This window comes from Anabrus simplex, chromosome 6, assembly GCF_040414725.1.
Source record: "Anabrus simplex isolate iqAnaSimp1 chromosome 6, ASM4041472v1, whole genome shotgun sequence".
NCBI lineage: Eukaryota > Metazoa > Arthropoda > Insecta > Orthoptera > Tettigoniidae > Anabrus > Anabrus simplex.
The window spans coordinates 201,310,274-201,329,959 of NC_090270.1; the positions used below are offsets into that span (position 1 = coordinate 201,310,274).

The 19,686-nt window shown below is 39.5% G+C and overlaps 1 protein-coding gene across 1 annotated transcript in view; it reads left to right on the top strand.

Annotated features, from left to right (window-relative positions):
• Positions 1 to 19,686, top strand: part of LOC136876305 (long-chain fatty acid transport protein 1) — a 299,612-nt gene that overhangs the window by 169,648 nt on the left and 110,278 nt on the right. The window lies entirely within an intron of this gene.

Sequence of the window (19,686 nt, forward strand, 5' to 3'; positions counted from 1 at the left end):
TTTGCTGTTTCCTCCTGCCTTGTGTCCAGATGTTAAAGTTGGTCTGCCTTGTGTTATATCGTCTGTTATTCCAATCTCTGTCATATCTATTTTTAATCCTTGGATCCACTGGTTGCCTTTTTATCTTTTTTCTTTTTTGTTTGCTGTTTTAAACTATGGCATAAAAATATGAAATGACGTATGGTTTTTAGTGTCTGGGGTGTCCGAGGACATGTTCGGCTCGCCAGGTGCAGTTCTTTTTATATGATTCCCGTAGGTGACCTGAGCGCCATGATGATGAAGACGACACATACACCCAGCCCCAGAGCCAGCGAAATTAACCAAAGATGGTTAAAATTACCGACCCTGCCGGGAATCGAACCCGGGACCCCCGTGAACAAAGGCCAGCATGCTAATCATTTAGCCATGGAGCGGGACACGATGACATAGTTTTTGTTCTTTGCAACCCTGCCTCGTATTAGTTTTCAGGTTTAGAATCTGTTCTGCGCCATATCTGCCTTTCCTGAACCCACTCGATATTTTTCGATTCGTTTGTTATTGGTTCAGTTCCATTATCAAGAGCTTTTGGCAGTGTTTTATATATAACTGCTAACTATGGAGATTCCTCTGTATCATATGTTTTGTCACCATTCTTGTGTAACGGGTGTATCAGTGCGTTCTTCCAGTCATCAGGATTTTCTTCTTTCGCCAAATGTCTCGTATTAGGTTTGTCAGTTACTGTCTTGCTTGACTGCCTACTTCTATCCACAATTCTGCAACAATCAACTCTTCCCCTGCAGCCTTATTGTTTTTTCAGACTTCGGTTTATGTCTTCTTTCTCATCTGGTGGGTCCAAAGGTTTAGTTTTCGTTTGTGGTTGACTAAATTATCATCTTTTTAGGTTCTTCGCAGTTCAGTAGTTTTTCAAAATAACGTGCCAAACTTTCGCAATTTACTATGTTATTTAGTCCGTTTTTTCCATGTTCATCTTTTGAACTGAGATTGGGTGGTTGATACTTTGTTGTTTCCTCTTTGACTGTTTTGTAAAAAAAATCCTGTATTATGTTTAGTGGAATCATCTTCAATTTACTTCTTTCTTTTTCTTTTCTTTTCACATTTATTGTAGTTTTAGAAGTTTTGTTTCCGCTCTGTTTTAAAAGTCTGGGTATTCCCATCAATTTTAGAGGAATGCCACCTTCTACAGGCTGTCAGTCTCATTTATGGCCACGTCACATTCTTCATTCCGCCATCTATGCTTCTCTTCCCTCTGCAGAGGGCATAGTTCTTGTGCGGCTTCGGTTACCTACATTTTGTTCTCAGACCCTCTTAATTCTTCGCACAGTCCTTTTGTAACATCGCTTTGAAATTTTGGCTACTTGAGGGCTGCTTCTTAACATTTCAACATCAAATTTATTTCTCCTGATTGTTCTTTTGTTGTGTATATTTTAAGGGTTGTATATCATTGTTATGGTCGTGTTGGCTGCTCCTATTTTATCTTGACATTTTGGTTCCCTTTTTTGCTCTTGGCGGAGATAGCTACGTAGACAATTTGGAATTCCCCGAAGGGTGGGTTTGAAGACCGCCAAGTTTTTTTGTTTTCTACTCAGCTTTTTAAAGTAGACAGACATTAGTTTGAGATTAAAAGCCTTGCATAATTCGACAAGCTTTATTCTACACTGACTGACAGAGCAAATGCAACACCAAGAAGGAGTGGTCGGAACTTTATGCCAATTGCAGGGTAGACTGACGTCACTGAGGTATGCTCATGATGTGAAATGCGCCGCTGTGCTGCGCACGTAGCGAACGATAAATGGGACACGGCGTTGGCGAATGGCCCACTTCGTACCGTGATTTCTCAGCCGACAGTCATTGTAGAACGTGTTGTCGTGTGCCACAGGACACGTGTATAGCTAAGAATGCCAGGCCGCCGTCAACGGAGGCATTTCCAGCAGACAGACGACTTTACGAGGGGTATGGTGATCGGGCTGAGAAGGGCAGGTTGGTCGCTTCGTCAAATCGCAGCCGATACCCATAGGGATGTGTCCACGGTGCAGCGCCTGTGGCGAAGATGGTTGGCGCAGGGACATGTGGCACGTGCGAGGGGTCCAGGCGCAGCCCGAGTGACGTCAGCACGCGAGGATCGGCGCATCCGCCGCCAAGCGGTGGCAGCCCCGCACGCCACGTCAACCGCCATTCTTCAGCATGTGCAAGACACCCTGGCTGTTCCAATATCGACCAGAACAATTTCCCGTCGATTGGTTGAAGGAGGCCTGCACTCCCGGCGTCCGCTCAGAAGACTACCATTGACTCCACAGCATAGACGTGCACGCCTGGCATGGTGCCGGGCTAGAGCGACTTGGATGAGGGAATGGCGGAACGTCGTGTTCTCCGATGAGTCACGCTTCTGTTCTGTCAGTGATAGTCACCGCAGACGAGTGTGGCGTCGGCGTGGAGAAAGGTCAAATCCGGCAGTAACTGTGGAGCGCCCTACCGCTAGACAACGCGGCATCATGGTTTGGGGCGCTATTGCGTATGATTCCACGTCACCTCTAGTGCGTATTCAAGGCACGTTAAATGCCCACCGCTACGTGCAGCATGTGCTGCGGCCGGTGGCACTCCCGTACCTTCAGGGGCTGCCCAAAGCTCTGTTTCAGCAGGATAATGCCCGCCCACACACTGCTCGCATCTCCCAACAGGCTCTACGAGGTGTACAGATGCTTCCGTGGCCAGCGTACTCTCCGGATCTCTCACCAATCGAACACGTGTGGGATCTCATTGGACGCCGTTTGCAAACTCTGCCCCAGCCTCGTACGGACGACCAACTGTGGCAAATGGTTGACAGAGAATGGAGAACCATCCCTCAGGACACCATCCGCACTCTTATTGACTCTGTACCTCGACGTGTTTCTGCGTGCATCGCCGCTCGCTGTGGTCCTACATCCTACTGAGTCGATGCCGTGCGCATTGTGTAACCTGCATATCGGTTTGAAATAAACATCAATTATTCGTCCGTGCCGTCTCTGTTTTTTCCACAACTTTCATCCCTTTCGAACCACTCCTTCTTGGTGTTGCATTTGCTCTGTCAGTCAGTGTATTTCTGTTTCTTCTTTCGTGTACCGGAAACTCCCGTACAGTCTTCTTATAACTCCTTTCTCTCCCAACGTGTGCATTGACGTCTCTAGGTAACACTTTGATGTGATCTGTAGGAATTTTGTAGATTTCGTTTTCTAAGCGTTCCCAATGTTCTTCCACTTTATCAGGATTTTTCCTTTCATCGATATTTATTGGTGCATGGGCATTAATTAATGTATAATTTGTATTTCCGCATTTTATTCTCAAAATATACAGTCTTTCAAAGGGCGAATAGAAGTTTTGGATTGATTCCACTATGCTCTTGTTTACTATGAACGTCATTCCAATGTGGGGGACATTCTTCATTACTCTCTTCTTCTTCGGTTTTCCTTTATATGCTCTGTAATTTTCTGAGTCTGGTTTCCTGAAGAGCAAGTATTAAGATTTTCTGATCGTCTAGAGTTTTATTTTTTTTTCCCAGCTTTCAGAAGTACAGTATATAATTAATTAGCGCACCATATAAGTATTATCGTTTTGGTCTGTTTGCTGTTAGTTGATGGGTCACCAGTAGAAGGCTCCGGCTCCTTCTTGCATGCTGTTCTGGGCACTCCAGTATCCTTAGGTTCAGTTGTACGGCATACTGCCGTGGTGGATTGACGTTCCCGATTATCACCTGTAGTAGTTATTCCGTAAGCTTGCTTCATGCATAGGTTACTAGACTTTTTGGTTGAACGTTTTGTGGACCATTCCAAGATTAAAACTACGGTTGTGAGCCGCAGAATTCATTTCTCAGGCGCACCTCACGCGGTGTACAGACGCTGATCACATCACCATACGTTGCTAGAACTGACATGTGTAGGTTTTAAAGGCAATTCTTCCACCTCCTTTGCCGTTGGGATTTGTAGTCCTCCTTCGTCACTGTTGTTGACTCCTTAATTTGATGGATCTTAGTGACACTTCCTTCACTAAGGGCCATCACCTTTCTAAGGACGCTCATCCGCACGAAGCCGTTGGCTTCCTTAGGGTGTCAGGTTATTTTCCACCGCCCAACACTCGGCGCTGAGTTGCTGGCAGTACGGTCTACTCCATTACCAGACTGTTCAATCCTTCCTTCCGTTATTTATTTATTTATTTATTTATTTATTTATTTATTTATTTATTTATTTATTTATTTATTTATTTATTTATTTATTTATTTATTTATTTATTTATTTATTTATTTATTTATTTATTTATTTATTTATTTATTTATTTATTTATTTATTTATTTATTTATTTATTTATTTATTTATTTATTTATTTATTTATTTATTTATTTATTTATTTATTTATTTATTTATTTATTTATTTATTTATTTATTTATTTATTTATTTATTTATTTATTTATTTATTTATTTATTTATTTATTTATTTATTTATTTATTTATTTATTTATTTATTTATTTATTTATTTATTTATTTATTTATTTATTTATTTATTTATTTATTTATTTATTTATTTATTTATTTATTTATTTATTTATTTATTTATTTATTTATTTATTTATTTATTTATTTATTTATTTATTTATTTATTTATTTATTTATTTATTTATTTATTTATTTATTTATTTATTTATTTATTTATTTATTTATTTATTTATTTATTTATTTATTTATTTATTTATTTATTTATTTATTTATTTATTTATTTATTTATTTATTTATTTATTTATTTATTTATTTATTTATTTATTTATTTATTTATTTATTTATTTATTTATTTATTTATTTATTTATTTATTTATTTATTTATTTATTTATTTATTTATTTATTTATTTATTTATTTATTTATTTATTTATTTATTTATTTATTTATTTATTTATTTATTTATTTATTTATTTATTTATTTATTTATTTATTTATTTATTTATTTATTTATTTATTTATTTATTTATTTATTTATTTATTTATTTATTTATTTATTTATTTATTTATTTATTTCCTTCGCCGCACCGACTCAGACATGTCTTATGGCGACGATGGCATAGGACTGGAAAGGAAGTGACCATAGCCTTAATAAAGGTACAAACTGGTATGAAAGGGAAAACAAGGAACAGACAGTGCGTTTCGAACCCACCCCGTCCCAAATGCAAGGTAACAGCAACGCGGTCGATGCCTTAATTACATGTCATACAGTTCGAGATTCCCGTCTCGTACCACAGTATGGATGTTATGTAGGGGACTGAAGTGATGAGATATTCTTGTGAAGGATTTTTCTCTCCACTATGTAACATGCATGACGTTTCTTTCTTTCTTTCTTTCTTTCTTTCTTTCTTTCTTTCTTTCTTTATTTATTTCTTTCTTTTTCTTTCTGTCAATTGCGAATTGTTTGGCTGTAAGAGATCGTGCATACAGACTTCTTCGCGACCCTATGTCGCAGCATACAAGCTTAATTTTTTTTTTTTGCTTTACGTCGCACCGACACAGACAGGTCTTATGGCAACGATGGGACAGGGAAGTGCTAGGAGTGGGAAGGAAGCGGCCGTGGCCTTAATTACGGTACAGCCCCAGCATTTGCTTGGTGTGAAAATGGGAAACCACTGAAAACCATTTTCAGGGCTGCCGATAGTGGGGTTCGAACCTACTATCTCCCGAATACTGGATACTGGCCGCACTTAAGCGATTGCAGCTATCGAGCTCGGTAAGCTTAATTCTACATTGTGCATTCCCCTCTACGTCCCACTACCTCCTTTTACGGTTGCAAGAATTTTGTCCCACAGGAGTTCTTTTACATACTACTGGCACGAGACTGGCGTATTTGAGCACCTTCCAATACCACTGGACTGAGCCGGGATCGAACCCGCCAATTGGACTGGTTTTTTTGTACTACTTTTACGGGGTTTTTGGAGACGCCAAGGTGCCGGAATGTTGTCCCGCAAGAGTTATCTACCAACATGGGGACGACGTATTTGAGCACCTTCAAATACCACCGGACTGAGCCAGGATCGAACCTGCCACTTTGGGCTCAGAAAGCCAGCGGCTTAACTATCTGAGCCACTCACTCCGGCCGCTTTTATCGTCTGAGCCAGTCGTTTTAGCGAGTCGAGTGGGCAATATGAACTTAGATACGAGAATAATGCCCGGGTGCACCATTCTCGGTAAATATCAGGCGTTACGAAACCGTGGTATTTTCATTAATTGGTGATCCCTAGTTTCGAAACCGCGGTTTCTTGACGCTCGTTTTTCTCGCTATTATTCACTTCGGGAATAATTTAAATTAATATTCAGAAGGCAGTGATGAGTTCGACAGTCACTTGTCTTTAATTTTCGATAATTATCCATTTGACCATTTCCCAGTTGTTTACATTTGGTCTGGAATCGTCAGCTGACTTTTTATATCTTGGGCGAATATTATTTTACACTTGTATAAAAATAGTTTTATAATAATTTTTCTCCTTGTCAGCATCATCAGAGAAAAGAGAACAGATCAAAGTATAATTTAAAACTCTAAAATTTTACAGTTTTTTTTTTTTCCTGGATTTAAACCTTGATGAACAACACCAAATAACAGTTGGATAGACAAAAGGTGAGCTCGTCAGCTCTTGTAACAATAATGATTTAAAATCCTAAAACAATCAGGAACTATAGAGAAATTGTTGACATAAAGATATCGAAGAAATGAGTTTTGTAGCTCAAAAGTTACACTCTTCCAAGTAGCACCTTTGCTCCACACAATTACTCTCTACTGTAGGAGACTGAGTTCCAACATTCACAACATTCCAGCCTCTCCGAGGCACGATTCTCATATCCAAATGCTAGATAAACCTAGAAAACAGAGTTCACTGTCTTTCCTGCTCGACAGTCTGATCCACAATAGACTATGAGTAATGAGAAATTGCACATTCTAAATGGCCTTAGTGGTCAAAATAAAACAGCCATAAACAAAATGCTAGGAGGCAAAACATTTGCACTCCTTTTAAAATACACTTAAAAACTCTTAACCCTATATGGGCTTATAGTCGGAAGTTACAGAAGCTAAGCCTATACTACAGCCATGACTAGATGGAGATAATATTAAATTCCAAAAGAAGAGATAAATTTTACAAAATCCTAGTCACCTCAACACCAAGATGAAGGGGAATTAAAAGAGAGTGAACGCTCTCTATTCCCTAAGCTAGAGTAAAGTCCTTAGACTTGCTAGAACATTTACATTGAAAAGATAAAGTTAGGATTTACATTAAGAAAGAATTTTGAGACCTTCCCCTTAAGTCAGCTTTCTGAAACCATCACATGATTAAAAGATGTCTGCCATTACCTTGAGCTAGTGGGCCTTCCGACAATGCGTAAGGCTTGCCCCCCTCTCCCCCGCCTTCATTACGTACGCACTCTAAACCTCTTGACTGGAGCGATGGAAAAGACAACATGGCCCAAATGGTCCCAGCTTTTATAGCGAAGGGGAAGGTTCGAGAACTCTCTAGGCCGAAGCCCTATACACACCTTAATTCTGAAGGGTAATTTAATAAATATCCAAAATTTCTGATTGGTTGATAATTTCATGAAGGAAGAGATAGCAGTGCTAGTAACTTTAGAATACAAAAACAATCTACAAACATTTCAGTTTTGTAAACCTAGAAACTACAAATTTCTTTGAAGATTAATTGTCCATCTCCCCACCAGAGGGAGCACATAAGTCAACAGTAGAGGCATCTTACGATGAAGTTCGAAACTTCCTCTGATGTATAGTTCAAGGTTCATCTTACAGATGGCCTTTTAAAAGGCGCTCATTTTAAATATACGGAATAGGTGTACCTCCGGTACAATAATTATTATTATTATTATTATTATTATTATTATTATTATTATCATATCTTCTATTACAGCCCTTTATTTCTAAGATGAAGTGATTTTGTTTCGTTAGATTAGTTTAGGTTAGGTTATCGATAAAAGCCGATATGGAAAACGAGGCCCAACGAGAACGCCAAATGTTAGTGCATTTGAAATTGAAATGCTCACTGACTTAGATTGCTTCTTGACGAAACAGAGAACTCAGGTTGGTCGCCTGTTAATTGTAACAATGATGCCACAGTCTCTTTCTATCTGTGCATCATCCTCAAGATATTGTAGATATACGATATGCGGTGGCAAATCCATTTTAAGGATAACATAACGGCACTTTGGATGACACGCAATCTGAGGTTATATCGCTCACCCACGACCGGTAAACTTAAATCGGATCACGACACTCTTGATGCACGTAATATACAGTACAACTTACTCGTGAGGTTATGTACCGTACGTATGCATTAAAGCCTCGGTTAGCTGCTTAACTGCTCGCTCACGATCGGTTACTTTTAACCGTGGAAGAACGTCACAAATTTCAAAACCGGGCTTGATGCAACAGAAATTCAATTTAACCATGGTAAGCTATCCATTTTACCACGGTCGTAACGGAGGTTGACGCACCCGGGCATAAGTAATTGATTCTGTACGCTCTCTTCCTCTGTCTGATGCCATCTTATTAGTAATGTAATTTATCGCTGACATCATTTACGTCATAAATGAAAGTTGCGGAAAGAAAACCAACAACTTACAATTAGAATCACTTGTCAAACATATCTGTGAGAACATAAAGTGTCATAAGGTTAAATTCAAGTGTGAAGATATTTTCTTGTTACTTATACACGGTTCAAAAAAATTAGGGGAACATGTTTTTGAACGTATGCCGTGCTCCACAAAACACCACCTCACACCCAGGTATATTACCAACTAAACATTTATTCTTTACCGTTGAAGTATACATAAGCGCATCGATGGATTCGCGTTCATTTTCAGAACACAAACGGAAATGTCCAAATAGGGGCGAAAAGAAAGTGATAACAGTCCTCCAGGGTGGATTTTTATCACAGTTAGAGAGCTTCAGTACGGTGTATGTCCTCCACGATCATTTATCACAGCTTGGAACCTACGTGGCATGCTCCGTATAAGTCGACGGAGGTCACGTTGCGGTATCAGGTCCCATTCTTCAATGAGAGCCTGTTCGAGGTCTTGGAGAGTCTGTGGTGGAACAAGACGCCCACAACACTTCTGTCAAACTTATCCCACACATGCTCGATGGGGTTAAGGTCGGGACTCACCTGCTGGCCATTCCATCTCTTGAATGTCCAGTTCTCGCAAGACAGCTCTGATGATGCGCGCTACATGAGCCCTGACATTGTCGTGCATGAGTACGAATTCAGGGCCAACACCGTATGCAGCAACCAACACATGATGTAGCAGTATCTGCTCATGTACCCCGCAGCGGTAAGATTACCACGAACGACGACAAGATTCGTACGGCCATCAGTACTGATGCCACCCCACACCATCACAGAACTTGTCCGAATCGGTCGCCTTCCTGGACAACATTTGGCATGTACCACGGCGTCTCCATACACGTTGACGTCTATCACGCGGTATCAGGGGAAATCTGGACTCGTCTGTGAATAACACAGGTCTTCATTGGCAAAGTTGCCAGTTGACGTGGGTACAGTACGGGCAAACAGAAGGCGAGCTGCGCGATGTTGCTGCATTAAACGGGGCACTCGAACAGGACGTCTGGGTCGTAATGACACTTCTTTTAACCTGTTCCTTACTGTCTGGTCAGACACCGTGACTCCAGTGACCGTCCTGCGGTCTTGTTGCAGTTCTTTGGCAGTTGCTGAACGACGCCGCAACGCACAGATGGTCAGATATCGGCCATCCTGTGGAGTTGTCATGCGTCCACGACCTTGTCCAACCCTCCTTGTGAACTGGCCTGTCTCATTGTAGCGATTCCACATGCGTTGAATAACTGACGGAGAGACATTGAGATCCACAGAAACACGACGAAAAGTCCATCCTTCCTGGATAAAAGTGACGGCCCTTGCGACCTGAACCTCGTTAAGATGTCTCATGGGATGTGCTGGTTTACGTACAACGTGCGCAATAGTTTGTGTACCTCGCAACAACACACGGACGCACCACTTTTCACTTTGTTTTGAGGAATCGCCTGACAGTTTAATGCATGGTTACGCCTACAGATGGAGTATAACTGACCGCACGGCCAACTCCCCCGGTAGAGTTCTTAATTTGGTTTATAACGTCATAATTGTATCTTACACATTCTACTTCACCTAATTGCCCATTGAGGGCTTTGGAACTACTAAGATGGCTCCTGCCGAGCCAGACTTCCTGCAAGTATGCAGTGTGATTCAGCAGCCCCTTCCAATATCGTTTGCTGCAACCCAACTAACGTGCACATGGTTATAGGGGTGCTATTCCGCTGCAGACGTACTGTATGGTCCTAATGGTCAGTGAGCACATTTTGCACACGATTTTGAACCCTAATGAAATGTTATATCATCCGTTCGCAAAACATGACGCCTTGAAATCGTGTAGCAACGTTCTTTTACCATGTAAGTATGTTAATGTGTCGTGCCTCGTGACCGGGTGTAACGAACAGGGGAATCAATGCATAAAACTAGGTAACGCTTAAGTGCGGCCAGTATCCAGTAATCGGGAGATAGTGGGTTCGAATCCCACTGTCGGCAGCCCTGAAGATGGTTTTCCGTGGTTTCCCATTTTCACACCAGGCAAATGCTGGGGCTGTACCTTAATTAAGGCCACGGACGCTTCCTTCCCACTCCTAGCCCCTTCCTATCCCATCGTCGCCATAAGACCTATCTGTGTCGGTGCGACGTAAAGCAACTTGCAAACTAAAATCTAGGTAACAGTGCAATAATTGATGTCTTAAGCACCGAACAGGATGGCGTATGTACTCTGGCTCGTCGTACTATCAGCATGTTTCCAGCAGTGTAGCGTAGCGGATGTGGTTGGGCGTTCGCCTAGCAATCAACGGAATGTGCCTGCGGCGGTTCGAATCCTGCATCGTTCAAATACTTTTGCATCGGTATGATGATAGCATACGTAAACACAGCCCACGTTTGCCACATTCAAACAGTAGAATGGCGCTGTTATTCATCTTGTGCCCTGCGCATACTCCGCTGGTTAGGGCTTGAATGTACTGTAATCTCTGCTGTCATTCGGCATGTTTTCCACAGAGGAATGCGTTGGCACGCTCCTCATTTATGGGGAAGGAAGACAAAACGCGTGCGAGACACTATGTCTGTACCAGGAAGGGTATCCCGTCAGGCGACACCCGGCTGCTACGACATTCCGCCGTGTTGAAAGACGCCTAAGGGAAACAGGTCTGATTTCCAACCAGTCACCAGTCCGCGATAGGCCCGTTACATCGGTTGAAACAGAATAGGCCGTTCTGAAGGCAGCTCGTAATAATCCACATATCAGTACAAGGGCGATTGCACGACAAGTGAACACCAGCCAGCCGTCCGTCTGGCGAATGCTGCATGAACATATATTTTACCCATACCATCTTGAGCTACACCAGAACCTCCATGGGCGGGATTTCGAAGCTCGAATGGAGTTCTGTCGGTAGCTGTTAGGCAGGCTGGACAATGATGCAGCATTCGTATCGCATATCTTGTTCTCGGACGAATCGCGCTTCCACAATATTGGGAACGGCAATCGCCACAACGTGCACTATTGGAGTCCGGACAATCCTCACTGGGTGCGACAGACGGCCCAACAAGTACGATGGGGAGTGAATGTTTGGTCTGGAATCGTGGGAGATCGCCTGATTGGACCTTATTTCTTTGAGGGCCATTGGACGGGCCCACACTATCTGCACTTTCTGCGTCAGGAACTCCCATTGCTACTGGAGGATGTGCCCTTGCACGATCGTTTGACGATGTGGTTGCAACAGGATGGAGCTCCACTACATTCGACTTTGCCCGTTCGTAACCATCTGAACGAGGAACTGCCAGGGAAATTGATAGGACGAGGAGGCCCTGTTTCTTGGCCCGCCAGATCACCGGATTTAACGCCGTTAGACTTCTTCTTGTGGGGACATTTGAAGAACGTAGTTTGCACTCAAGCGCCGGAAAACTCCGACCAGCTCCTGCATCTCATCACGGACGCCTGCCAAGCAATTACGCCTGGAATGCTTCAGCGCGCAAGGCAGTCTATTGGGCACCGAACCCGAATGTGCATAAACCAAAACGGTCATCACATCGAGCATTTTTTGCGATAAAACATTGTCAGGGCAGTTGTGTTCCTATTATTTCCGGCCTGTATATGTCCGGCCTGCTAAATAATCGGTCCTTCTTAGGGCCACAAGCACATTCATTTGCACACAATTTGCATGAAAGCAGGTATTGAACTTACATTGCGTGCAGCACGTATTAAACAAATATTTCAAAAATGTGTAATCTTCGGTGCAGACTCGAACCTCCCACCTGGCATGCAAGCCCGCTCCGCCGTGCCTGTACCAACTACACCATATGATCTAGAAGGCACACGCATGTCTCCCAGTGTTTAATACGAGTATAACATTACGGCGTCCTATCGTGGTGAGGCGGTAAATACCAAGATATCCGGTTGTGTTGTCTAAGCATACCGGCAGGGCAGATGTTTTCAGGACGGAATGAATATTGGGGATTGCATAAAACTACATTGGAAGGGACGGCTGAATCACGCTGTATATTATGCAAGTTCCTTTACTTCGCACCAACACAGATAGGTCTTATGGCGACGATGGGACAGGCCGTTCGCGGCCAGCATTTGCCTGCTGTGAAAATGGGAAACCACGGAAAACCATCTTCAAGGCTGCCGACAGTGGGGTTCGAACCCACTATCTCCCGAATACTGGATACTGGCCGCACTGAAGGGGGGAACTGCATCTTTGAACGTAGAAATATGGGGTGTATTAAAATGACAAACACATTGTTCTTCAATAATATGCCTACATATTTAGAAATCATATAAACCTATGCCATTATATATCATTAATTATTCAAAATGGCGGTGCATCATGGACACTATTTTGCCGTTTCCCTGATAATTTCCAAACACACTAATATTTGTCTAAGATTCTTTGTTTATTATAATTAGTAATGTCATAGCTACAATCTGTACTAGAATCAGTGAAGTCCATCAAGTATAAATATTTGTTTCATTAAGTTATTTTCAAGTAGTCATTTTGTTCATTAATTCTCATTTGATTTTTTAAAATGTAACCAATAAAGCTAGCTCAATAATTCTGGTATATCTTTTTCTTTTCTATGGAATATACATGCATGAAGAATTTTATCGTAATATCTTAAAAACTTTCAGAGTTATCAGGGAAACGGTTCTGAAAAACACAAGTTACCGGAAACGAGCAACAAACTTAACGATAAAGGGCTTGCTTAGGTGTGAGGTTTTCCTAACTTGCTGACTGAATTTACAAACATATAAAACTGCATTAAACTTGAAAATCTGAATATCTTCATTTAAAATGGAAAATCTGAAAATTAACATTCATTAAATAAATTACACACTCGTCGAACCCTGTACTCACACTTACTTGTTACCTGCTTACTTACACATACGTTATTTGAAAGGCGCCAGCTGTCACTCAGTACAGCAATAATACAATGAGACTCTTGACTATCTCTAGGGTGTGGGGTAATAAGCTTACTTTTGACAACATACCATATCAGTTCTGGGAAAAGGAGATTGGCGTTCGGTTTCCCCATTAATTTTGAGGTTAAGATATTTTACTGTCAATGAAATGAAACTCTGAATTCGTCTGATAGAACAATATATATTCTTTAAATAATATATCAAAAAATAGTGAGTCTTGTTGCGATAAAACAGATGAGAATATGAAATTATGACATTGCAACTGAAAGAAACTACAGCTTATAAATCTCATGTTTATTCCGTATTGGCTCAACACAACTAAGGTTAAGTTATGAGTAAGTTCCCACCTTCCAATACTTATCAATTTCTATATAATAGACTTATTAATTACATAATATAATCCATATAACCTCTAGTACATGTTTCGTTCCGATTATGGAACATCTTCAGCTAAAATTGGTAAAATGGCAAGACAATTAAAATACATTGATGTTAAGATGATACATAAGCTAAAAGATATGATAAAATGGCTCGAAAATTAAAACATATGATAATGATGATGAGATAAAGTTCATTCATGTTGGTTAAAAACACAACAAGTCAGTTTTCAAATGGCGAATTAAAAAACAGCGATAAGGTTCTTCATGTTGGAGGCGTGTACATTTTGTCGATCTTGAAGATAAATTGAAGAATACAGGATTTTCTTATATGTGATTTATCGGGGAAATCTTGATAAAATAACCGTAGTTGAAGTTGAGTTTGGTAGGATTATTGAAATGTGTCTGAAACGAGAAAAGGAGAAGTGAAATAGAAAATATTTTGAGGAGAAAACCTTGTTAAAAATGTATGTTCGCGAGAAAGAAGGATAATAGAGTTGATTACCTTAAAGACAATCTTGTCGTATTTAACGTCCTCCCTTACGCCGTGTTGTTAACTGACTGAGTCCTGTGTACGTGTGTGAGGTGCTTGCGGTGGGCGGGGAGTATTGGAGGGAGAGGTAAGTGACGTGAGGAGAGCGGGTGAAGTGTTGTGTAGGGTGGAGCTTACTGAGGAGTGGTGTTGTGATAGGCTAGGGGAAACGGACGGAAAGGTAGGGGGACAATTATGTAAGGTGGAGCTGTTCGGAAGGAGGTGTGTTGGTTGTTTGTTGGGATTCTTTTTGATGGTTTTTCTGGATGAGTCTAAATTGGTAGCCTCTTCTAATAATATATTTATGTTTTCCGTAATTTCGTTAACATTCTGGTTGGGATTTCGCTTCTGATCAATTTCAATATAGATATTTTCAAGGATATTCATTAATTTACCTTTGTTTAGCGTTTGTAGAATGGTTAAGTCCCTTTCTATCGATGTAAAATTGTGTTTATATTCGGTCATGTGAAGACTCATGGCCGAGTACTTCCTGTGTTTTTCGGCATTAATATGTTCTTGATATCTTACTGAGAAATTGCGGCCTGTTTGTCCGATATAAGAAGTGGCACAATTTGAGCATTTAAGCCTATATATCCCGGAATTTAAATATTTGTTATTACTTGCAATGCTTTGGTGATTGAAAATTAACCGTTGATTGTTGTTATTGGTGCGGAAAGCAATATTGAAATTAAATTTCTTAAAAATGTTAGTAATCTGGTAAATATTCCCGTTATTATAAGTAAAGGTGGCGAAGTTCTTCTTTTTATATTCTTTTACTAGCTGCGTTTGAGGTTTATTCTTCATTTTATTCACTAATCTATCTATGTAGTGTTTTGTGTATCCGTTGCTTATCGCTATTTTATAAATGAGATTAATTTCTTTTTGGAGGTCGTTTTTAGATAAGGGAATGTTGAAGGCTCTGTTTAACATGCTTAAAAAGGAACTCCTTTTATGTGCCTCAGGATGGTATGAATCTTTTCGTATGGTGTTTATAGTTTGAGTCGGTTTCCTAAAGATTGTAAAGGCCAACTTTTCTTCTTTCCTTTCGATTGTTAAATCAAGGAAATTTAGTTTTTTATTGTTCTCAGTTTCTAATGTAAATTTTATGAAAGGGTCTAAACTGTTGATTTGGTCTAATAAATTAGTGCTACTATTGATTTGTTCATCTATAATTGCGAAGATGTCATCGACAAACCTTAGCCCGATAATGATGCCTTTTTCATCATTTAAAATTTTATGTTTTTCTAAGTGATCCATGTATATTTCAGCAAGGATACCTGACGCTGGAGATCCCATAGGAAGACCACTTTGTTGGTATACTGTGTTATTGAAGGAAAAATAATTATTGTTAAGTGTGAATTCTAGGAGTAACATAAATTCTTCTATTTCATGGTTACTAAGTTTTCTGTGTGTCTTTAAGTTGTTCTTAATTATATTTAGAGTTTCTTTCGTGGGGATCGTAGAATACATATTAGTGACGTCGAAAGAGTTCAAGGTGAAAGATGATTTTAACTTTGTGTTCTTGATAATTTTACAAAATTCTATTGAGTTATTGATTGTGGTTCTGCTTTGGAAAGTATAGTACTTCTTTAGGAAGCTATTGATAAATTTAGAGGTTTTGTAGGTGGGGCTATTTCTAAAGTTAATAATTGGTCTAATGGGTGCGTCAGGTTTATGTATCTTAGGCAAAGCCCTTGCTGTTGGTAGTCTTGGATTCATATTAATTAGGTTTGATGTTTCGTTCTCATTAAGGATGAAATTAATGTTTTTAAGTATTTGTTTTAGTTTTCTTTGGACAGAGTTAGTCGGATCTTTTTTAATTTTTGTGAAAGTATTATCTGAAAAAAATGCTTCGGTTTTTTCTATATATTCTTTTTTATGCATAATAACTGACACATTGCCTTTATCCGCCTTTGTGATTATAAGGTCATTATCTTTTATTTTTTGTTTTAGGCCTTTTATATCTGTAGAAGGTAAATGGGGTGTGTTAACTTTCTGATCTTTAAATAATTCTACAAGTTTCTTTTTGACTTCGAATTTAGTTTCGAGTTGTTGATCTACTGGAAGCTGAGCTATGACCTGTTCTACTTCAGCAATGGTTGTTATGTATTGCTTTTGGTTGTATGGATTAGACCAATTATGTTTGGGTCCTTTGTTGATAATCTGCAATTCTTTGTCCTCGAAAACAACGTCAGTTAGATTCTTAGTCGGGGGGTGAAAGGTTGAATTGGGTTCAATGTTAATGGAGGATTCTTTTGACTGATTTATGTTTTTTTGATTTAGAGTAAGACCGTGAAGTTTTTTGTTCAAGATTTCTTGTTTCTTATCCAAGATATTTTGAATTTTTGTATCACCATATTTCAAAAAGGAATCCCATTCAATAGGGGCCATAAGGGAGGAAGCTTCTAGATGAGCGTTATATAACTTAGAGTTTAAAAAAGACTTTTTTCTGTATAGAAATTTAATTTCATTTTTGAGCCATATTTACCAGATTACTAACATTTTTAAGAAATTTAATTTCAATATTGCTTTCCGCACCAATAACAACAATCAACGGTTAATTTTCAATCACCAAAGCATTGCAAGTAATAACAAATATTTAAATTCCGGGATATATAGGCTTAAATGCTCAAATTGTGCCACTTCTTATATCGGACAAACAGGCCGCAATTTCTCAGTAAGATATCAAGAACATATTAATGCCGAAAAACACAGGAAGTACTCGGCCATGAGTCTTCACATGACCGAATATAAACACAATTTTACATCGATAGAAAGGGACTTAACCATTCTACAAACGCTAAACAAAGGTAAATTAATGAATATCCTTGAAAATATCTATATTGAAATTGATCAGAAGCGAAATCCCAACCAGAATGTTAACGAAATTACGGAAAACATAAATATATTATTAGAAGAGGCTACCAATTTAGACTCATCCAGAAAAACCATCAAAAAGAATCCCAACAAACAACCAACACACCTCCTTCCGAACAGCTCCACCTTACATAATTGTCCCCCTACCTTTCCGTCCGTTTCCCCTAGCCTATCACAACACCACTCCTCAGTAAGCTCCACCCTACACAACACTTCACCCGCTCTCCTCACGTCACTTACCTCTCCCTCCAATACTCCCCGCCCACCGCAAGCACCTCACACACGTACACAGGACTCAGTCAGTTAACAACACGGCGTAAGGGAGGACGTTAAATACGACAAGATTGTCTTTAAGGTAATCAACTCTATTATCCTTCTTTCTCGCGAACATACATTTTTAACAAGGTTTTCTCCTCAAAATATTTTCTATTTCACTTCTCCTTTTCTCGATTCAGACACATTTCAATAATCCTACCAAACTCAACTTCAACTACGGTTATTTTATCAAGATTTCCCCGATAAATCACATATAAGAAAATCCTGTATTCTTCAATTTATCTTCAAGATCGACAAAATGTACACGCCTCCAACATGAAGAACCTTATCGCTGTTTTTTAATTCGCCATTTGAAAACTGACTTGTTGTGTTTTTAACCAACATGAATGAACTTTATCTCATCATCATTATCATATGTTTTAATTTTCGAGCCATTTTATCATATCTTTTAGCTTATGTATCATCTTAACATCAATGTATTTTAATTGTCTTGCCATTTTACCAATTTTAGCTGAAGATGTTCCATAATCGGAACGAAACATGTACTAGAGGTTATATGGATTATATTATGTAATTAATAAGTCTATTATATAGAAATTGATAAGTATTGGAAGGTGGGAACTTACTCATAACTTAACCTTAGTTGAAAGAAACTAGGCATGAATTTGAATTCTTCTTGACCGGACATTTAACAATTTATACGAAATATTTCCCTCACTGATTCACTTGACTGTACCTTTAACACTTTGAGTGTAATTACGACGTAATCCATTGCTCTGGTGTTTACTGTAGATGTGTCACGCCTAACGTGGTGATACATCCTTGAGACTGCTTCTTCTCCATATCATCTGACTTCTTTGTAAGTCAATATGGTATGACCTCTTGGCAGGTCCAGGGTTGCCCTCTCTGACTCCTTGGTAAGCCTTGCGTCCGCGTCTTCCACTAAGTGACGGACCAACCATTTGGTCTCACTCTCTCAATGACCAATAATTAATGGCCCACTGAGTCTTCGCCATCTCTCGTTCACACTCGTTGGCTGACCAACTAAGGCCTCTTGATCTAGTAGACTACTTCACTGTACTGCATCCGTATAAGTAATGACTGACGCTACAATATGGAGCTACCTTATATAGACGTTGGTCGACACAACTACGTAATCTCCAGAAATAACAATGACATACTCCCACCTACGCGACAGATATTACACACCGTGGTGAAATAGCCCCGCGGCGACTAACTCCGTGAGCGCATATCTAAATAAATACAATGACGTAGCCATGGAGTGGCGATGACTTGGCAGAATCGCCAACAATATTGCAATATAACAACGTCACTTCCAATCTCTGATATATACAACAATTCTCACTGTACAGGTATTGAGTGTTATACTACACATACGTATATATGTATACATCTAAGTGCAATCTTGCAAGCAACAGGCAATTGCAAAATTGAATAAAACGGATAATTACAATAATAGTACAATATCACAGATAACATAATAATAATAATACTGACATAATAATAATAATAATAATAATAATAATAATAATAATAATAATAATAATAATAATAAGATACAGATAAAATCATACAATAATAAAAATACAGATATCATCTTGTAACGGGATTTGAACCGTTACAGGTGGCAGGGCGTCACGTTTTTGTTCATACCTCCGAAAGTATTGGAGTTATTAACAATTTTTTTTTCACCGTTATAAAGAGAAAAGCTCAATTTTAAATGAAACAAATTGAAAAATCGAATTTTTGGTCGGTCAAAGGTGGTGCTGTCCCCTTAAGCGACTGTGGCTATCGAGCTCGGTCCTGCAATTATTGGAATATTTCCTTGTCAGCGTGAGACTTCTCAGCCGTATCACTTGGCGTCATTGATTTTGTTACAGCCTCTCATATCAGACAGGTCTTCAGTTGACCTCGCGAAGATGAGTGAACACTATTCCAACCCCCAGCCCAGGATTAAAATCCCTGGATAGTGCAGTAATAAGAATTCGAGTCCTCCGGGTAAGGGCCAAATATTACTATATATTCACCGTAGGACTGGTTATATAAACTTAAATTAGTAGAAAGCAC